The sequence below is a fragment of the Pteropus vampyrus genome, unplaced genomic scaffold, assembly GCF_000151845.1.
Source record: "Pteropus vampyrus isolate Shadow unplaced genomic scaffold, Pvam_2.0 Scaffold283, whole genome shotgun sequence".
NCBI classification, from domain to species: domain Eukaryota; kingdom Metazoa; phylum Chordata; class Mammalia; order Chiroptera; family Pteropodidae; genus Pteropus; species Pteropus vampyrus.
This window is the reverse complement of record NW_011889064.1, coordinates 1,161,655-1,169,907: the sequence shown is the minus strand read 5'-3', so window position 1 is coordinate 1,169,907 and position 8,253 is coordinate 1,161,655. Positions and strand designations below refer to the sequence as shown.

General features: G+C 44.4%; 1 non-coding gene across 1 annotated transcript; it reads right to left on the bottom strand.

Annotated features, from left to right (window-relative positions):
- Positions 1-336: 336 nt before the first annotated feature.
- On the bottom strand, positions 337-455 carry LOC111729832. Its single transcript, XR_002776406.1, has one exon. It is a non-coding gene; the product is annotated as a 5S ribosomal RNA (ribosomal RNA).
- Between the last annotated feature and the right edge of the window lie 7,798 nt (positions 456-8,253).

Genomic DNA, 8,253 nt, shown 5'->3' with positions numbered 1-8,253 from the left:
AATGGGATGGAATGAAGTGGTGTGACAAGGTGTCCCAAGTCAAACGTCATCTTGTTTACCACTTAGTTTAACATTGGCTTTTGGGGGAAGATGGATGCAGGTTCCAACATTGGTCTGAGGTTCAATTGAAATCATGCACTCAAAAGCTCCTTGAAGTCTGTTTCTGCCATCTAAATGTACATTTTAATATACTAATCATCAATGAATCCATCATTTTATATTATCCCACCAGACCTGTCTTTTAATTTTTTGTGTCATAAATAGTAGCTGACATGCAGATTTTATTGTTGATTCCATCTTTTCTGTTTCTTGATACAACTTTTTTTTTTTTTTTAATGCCTACAGCACCTGGTCTTCCTAGGTGGTCTCCCATCCAAGTACTAACCAGGCCCGACCCTGCTTAGCTTCTGAGATCAGAGGGGATCGGGTGTGTTCAGGGTGGCATGGCCATAGCTGATACAACTTCTCTTTGATGTGAACCTCTGTAACCCTTATCTTCTAGTACCTTCTACCAATATGGTTGTATTTATACCTATGTGTCTGTATCAGATGGAATTTTAGGGAAGACTAATAAGTTTTTAAACTGCCTTTAGAAAGGGGTAAGGGGACTGATTATTAATAAAGAAAAGATTAAGGCATAAAGATTAGATGAGAGAGTCAAGTGCTACAGAAAGATCACAGTAAGAGCATGGAGGGTGGGTTTAGCAACGTAAAAAGAATGGAGATGGAAATAAAACCTAAATGAATAGAATGAGTTGAGAGCAAAAGGCGGAGGAAGAAACAGATGCAGCCGTCCAGCTGGTGGAGGAGAGAAAAAGGTGCCTCCCATTTTAAACAGCTTATCTCTCTATCTGCAATATTTCTGCTGATGTCTGAATAGAAGGAAAAATGTATGTGTGTGTGAGTGTGTGTGTGTTTGTTAATAACAGTCATCTATTTATAGGCCTTAAATTATACACCATGAAAGCCTCTCTGAGACAAGATGTGTTATTTGGCTGCCAGAAGGAAAAGTTAAAGAAAAAAAACCCCACCAAAAAAGGGGGAAGGGGCTTTGAGATATCTTTCTTTTCCTCATCCTCTCTGTCTTTCTTCTTATGATTAATGACAACGATCAACTCTGTGTTTTGGAGTCAAATGCCAAGGAGGCAACGAGAAGATTGTTGAAGATCTTTCTCCAGGAGGAGGGGCTTCCATGGTTTCCTGAGAATGAACCAACCCTCAAATGGCATCATTTTCCAGCTGAATTGGATAGGAGGTTAGACGGCATCATTTCCAGTTTTCTCATATTTCAGAGGATGAGACTGAGGCCCAGAGGGTTGTCCTGCCCAAGGCTACCCAGCGAGCTGGTGACAGAAGTGTCACCAGTGCATTCTAGCACTCTTTTTACCAAAGTGCCCACCAAGCCATCACTCCTATTTTCAACTCCAGTTCATCTTACTCATATATGAAATAAGAAAGTTCAGTTTACTTTTTCCTCTGAGCTCATCTTCCCAGAGAACTGTCTGAACCCCCTAATGACCTCAAGATGCCCTTCAGGTGAAGGGATTTCCATATTCGGTTCTAACTTCCTAGTCCGAAGAGGGTGGTTAAGATCATAGGTGTCAGACCTGGGTCTTCCGGTTACTGTGCACCTTCAAGTAAGTTACTCAATCTTAATACTTCAGTTTACTCATCAATAACATGAGGATAATAACAGAACTTCTCTCACAGGACTGTTGTGGGGATTGAGTGAGGTACTACTCTTTAGTAAAGGAGTAGATCCTCATTTTTTAAATTATTATTGTCATATCCTAATTGGTTAGAAAAGCCAAGACTCCATGGTTAAGAGCTTCGAATGTGAACCTCAGATGCAGCAATCACTCTCTCTTAAAGGGCATTCGTGTGCAGAATAATGATGATGGAGATGATGACCTGCCAGTAGGCTGCCAAGTCCATTTGTAGACAGTCTTATTGAAGGTGTGGGTGTCAAGGAAGAAAGACCACGGTGGGTGGCCTTGGGGAAGTTTCCAGAGGCAGTCAGTGTGTATGTGAAGAGAGGCTGGGCCTTCTCATTTGACAGAACCCACTTGACAGAAAAGAACCCATGCTGTCTCTCTTCCTCTCTCTACAGGCCATGCAGAGCTCCCACTTAATGCCAGGAGGGACCCCCTGCCAAGTTCTGTAGCCTAAAATACATTCCCCATCTTACATACCAGCCTTCCTAGCCTCATCCAAAGTTTGGCTTATGTTTAACTTCTCAGTCACCTTTTGCTAGAGATTTAACATTTTCTTTTATGAAATATTTATGACCATTATTTTATTGGATTCAATTACTCTTCCATGATTTGAGAGCAGATTATGATTGCCGTTGCAGAGAAGTCAAACGTCTTGCTCAAAATCCTGTATTTAGTAATTTGCCTCCTAAATCCTAAGGAGAGGGGCATTCTCCCTATTATATCTCCAGACTTGTTCTTCACAATCACTTTAACCTTTCATTTACTCTCAAACATACATTCAGATGCACACGCACATCACAAAGCTTTATACATTAAGAATTTCTGACTTAGGGTTAAGCTGAACAATAAGTCTCTTCTTTCCTTTCCCCTTAGAGGACCACAGACCCTAAACATCAAGTCTGAGAAAATCTATTAAGGGAGGCATAAACAAAGCCAAACATTAAAATCTAGCCTTTACGCAACACATTCCATTCTGACATCCTTTGTAAACAATCCAAGGATAGAGTTATTATGCTATATATTTTATTTCCTATAATATTATGACAGTGCTCTGACTTTAGCAGGATTTCAACTGGGAAATCAACTGATTAAAAACATCTTTTGATAGAAGGTGAGGTAGGCGGTGCTCTTGGGAGGCTTCACATGCTGATATGGGCAGGAATGTTAATAACAATGTTACTTACTGATCGTACAACTCTGTGTAAAGCACATTATGAACACTATTTTTAATTTTCAAAACAACCCTGAGAGGTAGTTATTGTTCCTATTTTATAGTTGGGGAAACTGAGGCTCAAAAAGGTTAAATAAACTGTCCAATTTACTAAGTAGGTATAACAGAGTAGGAATCTAAGATTTCCTAGTTTTGTGTGGTTTTGTGCAGCTCCAACACACCACCAGGCCATGGCCTTTCATCACATTGGTTCCAGTGCTGTCCCCTGGCCTCTCAAAATGCTGTTTTCTCCATTGGCAAAGTCAAGGTCATTCTTCGTGTGTGTGTGTGTGTGTGTGTGTGTGTGTAAGGATGTACTTAAAAGGCAGCTGAGAGTCCTTTCTGCAGCCTCAGTAGGGGGTGCCATTGGCAGGCTGAGAGTTGGTGGGGCCTGCGTGGGAGCTACCGTTGGGAGAACTTGAAAAGTGGGAGGGGGGAATCTTCCGTTACTAAGCAAGGATCTAAGTGCTGTTGTCAAGGAAGAATCCCAGGCCTTCCATAAAAGGAAGGACTCTTTTTCTGCTGGCAGCAAGTTCTGCTTTGAGCAGTGAGTCTGACAATTTTCCTAGCCCACCTGTATTTGGGCAGCTTTGGAAAGAAGGTCCCAGTGGGTGGGGGCAGGTGGACGTGACCTGGAAGTTAGTAGGTGGGACTTTTGCTTGAAGGAATCTGGCAGAGAACACCCTGGGAGGCAGCACTCAGCAAAGCACTAGAGTTGAGCTCATCAGCAGAGCCATGGGACAGGTCTGCCCTCCAATCTCATCCTTTCTTATCTGTCCTCCAAGATCCGCCTGGGAGACTTTCTCAATTTGCCACAATTCCGTGTAAATGTCCTTCAATGATTCCCTATCATAAAACCCAGCTTATTTTCCCTGCCAAGAACTGGCTTTTTCCCAGTCTGACCTTTGTCTGCATCATCAGCCCTTCATACCAGTATCTCTTTGGTGATTCCAAGGTGCTTGTCTGGCTCAAAGCAGAGCAGTATTTGCAGTATTTCTTGTGCCTTTGTGCCTTTGCACACGCTATTTCCTGTCTGGTGTTCTAACCTCTGCATACATACCAAAAACCCTTATTTGGCCTGGAAGTCAACTCAGAGTTTTAGCCCGAGCATTTCAGATCAAGACCAGGGACAGCTTGCCCACAAGCTTGTCAGTTATAACACCATCCTAGGCACTATTTCCTCCCTTCTGAGTCTCCAGCCCAGCAAGCTCTGGGGGAGCTAGACTTGGAAGAGAGATGAAAAAGGCACATTCTCAGTTTAGACCATGCCGCTCTCCACTCCACACTGCTGATAGTAAGTGCAAGATACCATAGTAGAACCTCTCAACCACTCTCTCTTAGCCCATTTGGACTGATATAACAAAAGTACCATAGATTGGGCGGCTTACAAACAACAGAAATTCTTTCCTTATAGTTCTGGGGGCTGGAAGTTCAAGATCAAGGCGCTGGCTGATTCAGTGTCTAGTGAAGACTCGCTTCATGGTTCATAGTCCACCATCTTGTCACTGTACCCCCACGTGATTCAAGGGGATGAGGGAGCTCTCTGAGGTCTCTTTTATTAGGGTCCAAATCCATTCATGAGGGCTCTGCCCTCATAATCTAATCATCCCGAAAGTCTCCACCTCCAAATGTTAGGATTTAACATAAGAATTTTGGGGGCATAAAAACATTCAGTCTATAATACTCTTACCTCGCCTCTCCCTGAACCTCCTGGGGAGAGCAGAGGATATGAGATTTAAATCAACTTTGAGATCTAAGTTTTAAGCTCAAGTGACTTTTTTAAACCTGAGAATGATAAAACCTAACTCAAGATATTACTGAAGAAAGAGAAAAGGGGTTTGGAAGGCAGTGTGTATCTGGCAGGGTTGAGACTTCCCCCAGACTAGCTAAATCTGATTCTCACTTCTGATTTTGACTGGCGGTCAGTTCCTCTCACCCTTCCATCACTCTCTTTAGTATGTGCGGAGAGATGTTCTTCGTGGAGGTGTGTAAACACCTGCGTGTCCAACACACATACTTGTAGGCTGATGATTCATCATGAGCTTTCACCATAGGTTCCCCTTGGGTATTACAAACAGCTAGAGAACACCTGTGCTGGCTGAAGTGTCTTCATTATCTCACGAAATCCTCTCTACCACCCGAGGTTTGTTTTATTACGTCCATTTTTGCTGACGAGGCTGGGTTATACTCTTTGCTCACGGTCACAAAGCTGGCAAACTTGAGGATATCAGTTAAAGCCACCTCTGATTTCCACGTCAATATTCTTTCTACTGCACCACTGCTAAATTCAGGGCAAAAGAAACATTTATTAAGTGCCCATTGTCTATAGGCACTGTGCTTGGACATGTAGATAAAGAATGCTCAATTCTTCCTTAGTGCAGTTCACATTATACTGGAGGAGACAAGCAACAGAGAATGCGTTCAATGGGATGTGGTGAAGATGGAGGTAGTAGGATGCATTGGGAGCAGAGGGAGCACAGAAGAGGGACACTTAAACCTACCTTGAAGGTGTGATGCCTGAGTAAAGAGCTGAATTTTAAGTATGAGTTGACCCGGGGGAGGGGCTTGGGGGAAGGAGAGGCTATGCAGTGGGAGATGACGACCAAGGACCAGGCCTCGTCTCTCTGCAGTGCAGACCAGGCAGCCGGGGTGCCCTTTCACCTTCCCCCTCCCGATCTGAGGACACTCTCCTGCATTTGCTCTTTAGTCTCAATCTGTGCCTGTGCCTGGTGTTTTTATATTTTAAGCTCTATCTCCAAGTAAGGAACAGCACACATTTTTCAAAAGAAGTTTAAAGTACTCTCCGGGGCGGTGAGGGGGGTGGGGGTGGAGGAGGGGGGTGGTGGTGGAGGGTAAGGGGTTGGGGGGATGCCTGTGGAGAGGATTATGCTAAAGGCAAGAGGCCCATTTCCTGGGTCCTAGAAATTGTACCACAGAATGCCTATTGTACCTGCTCTAAGGCTGGTCCTGCAAGGGGCATAGGGAGAAAGGCAGACGATCAAGGTGATGAGAATGTGCCCGAAGCCTGTGTTGAGGATGATGTGGCTGATGGAAGGAAAAGGCTGGGCGTGTTTCTTTAGCAAAAGCTCTATGTAATCAGAGGCTGGATTTATTCAGTGATGTTTGGATTTTTAGCTATCCACTTATAGCTATAAAAAGGCTTTACTTTTTAAATTCCTGCAGGAAAAATAACTTTTTTAAATCAAAGGCTGAATTTCTCTAGTCCTCAACCTGTTTTTCCCATTGAAACAATTGTTCCTGTGACACATCTTTTGAATTCAAGGTTTCTTAGCCACATGAATAAAAATATTATAACTGAAGAGACTTTACAGAATAAAGTCCAATCCTGGAAGAGCTTTCAAACTCATTGAGAAGACAAAATATACACGAAATCATTAAAACCGCCTAATACTGTTCAATAAGTGCTAGAGCATGAAACCACCTTTTCTCTAATCACCTAAGATCTATAGATGCATATATGTGAATAAGGTATTTTCCACAAGCAGGGCACAGGTATAACTTCAGTCTATCCCCACTGCCATTATCCAGGATGCTATCCTGGCACAGCTTGCTCAGGACCCTTCTTCTAGTGTCATGGCCAGCCCTGAGGCACTCACTTGTCCGGGTGGGAACATGCTGCTCTATAGGCTATCAGCCCCGCAAGAGCACATCAAAGGAGCCGTTAGACAGAGGAAAACGGGTGGGATGGAGGCAGAACCACCACAGTGCACAACTCCAGGGGCGCCCTTCACACAGAATACGATAGAATACGTGGTGATTGAAGCCTCCCGGTGTAGCTAACATGGCAGCAATTTGTGGGGATGAGACAGGAGGATGAAGAGGACGAGTAAGGAGAGGACGCAAACAACTGTTTTTTGGGGAGACATTATCATCTACTGTTCTCTCTTTTTTCTGTCTCTGCCTCTCTTGGAACCTCAGCAACTGTCCCTCTTCTTGTCACCACTTCCATTTCTCCATTTACTTCACTCTTTCTTGACTTAGTTCGTCTTAGGATCTGTCCTCACCCCAATTCCTCAGCAATCATCAATTTCTTGTCTCCCTTTAACGCGTGCATTTCCCCTTCTGCTTCCATGGCTTTAGCCTTTCTTCTTTCCCTCCCCTTCAAATATCGGCTAATAATGTTAGGCTTTATTGCAAAAAAGGACACAAATTGTGAAATTTTGTGCAAAGTGTCAAGTTAACCTAGTTAAGATTACCCACAAAGAACTAACCCCTCCAGCTGAGAGAATTTCTCTTGGACACTTCCAACTCTGACTCATGTCACCTCCCTTTGCTGGCCACCTCGGATTGTCAGGGAAACATTCAAATGTCTGGCCCTAACTGTGTGTCTTACCTCCCAGGCTGCCTCCTGCATCACTCTGGGTACTGCTGATTTTTCATACTGACCCAAGCTCTCTGTGATGGACTAAATGTCCTCTCCTTTCTGGTCCCCTCTTCTCTGACTCTCTTTCCATCACTGTCTTTTCTCTCTGTGTCATGGACAGCTCCTGGACCAGCTGCCCAAAGCTGATCCCACAATCCAATCTCCTCCTTGCAAAGTCTCACATCTCCTGGTGACTGACATCAGACTCACACTCAGAAGCAAATCCCCTTTGCCGCAAGACAGGTTTTCAAACAGCCTAATCGCAAGAGTCGGGGACTGCCTGAAGCCCAGATTCCAGGGCACTGCCCAGGCCTAAGGAATCAAAGGACAATGCCACAGTGAAAAATCTTAGCCTATCTTAGGGTCACCAGGACACTGGGGGGCAGCAGGGGATTGGGGATAAAAGTTAGGAGCTAGTCTGCAGCACATTTCAAAGTCACATCCTCCCATCCCTATCCTTCCGGCATCAGGTTAAATTTGATTCTGGAGCTGGGGTAGAGGGAGGTCTGAACCCAACCAAAGCCCAGCTGAATGGTTCGTGGGATCTGAATCAGCCGGAAGCAACTGCTCTGGTCCCCAGAACCCATGTCTCAATCCCACCTGGCATCACCAATTATCTGTGCCTCTGACATAGGGTGTTTTTTTATTCCCTCGAAATAGAGCTATAATTAAATCCAAAATTGTACTGGAGACTTTATAGTCATGGCAAAAGCAGAACACAGTGTCTGCAGACAAAAAATCTCTTTCAATAAAGATTAATTATTCGCAGCTCGTGTCCCAGTCCTGGTGGTGATGTGAGGAATGCACATGAAGGCAAAGGGACAACTTGGCTCCGAGGAACTCAGGGTGGGGTGGGGGCTCATTCCCCTCCCCCGCTGTGCAGCTCCCCCACCTTCGTTCATGCAAAACCCCCACCGCACCTCCCTCCTTCCTCCCAAGTACCT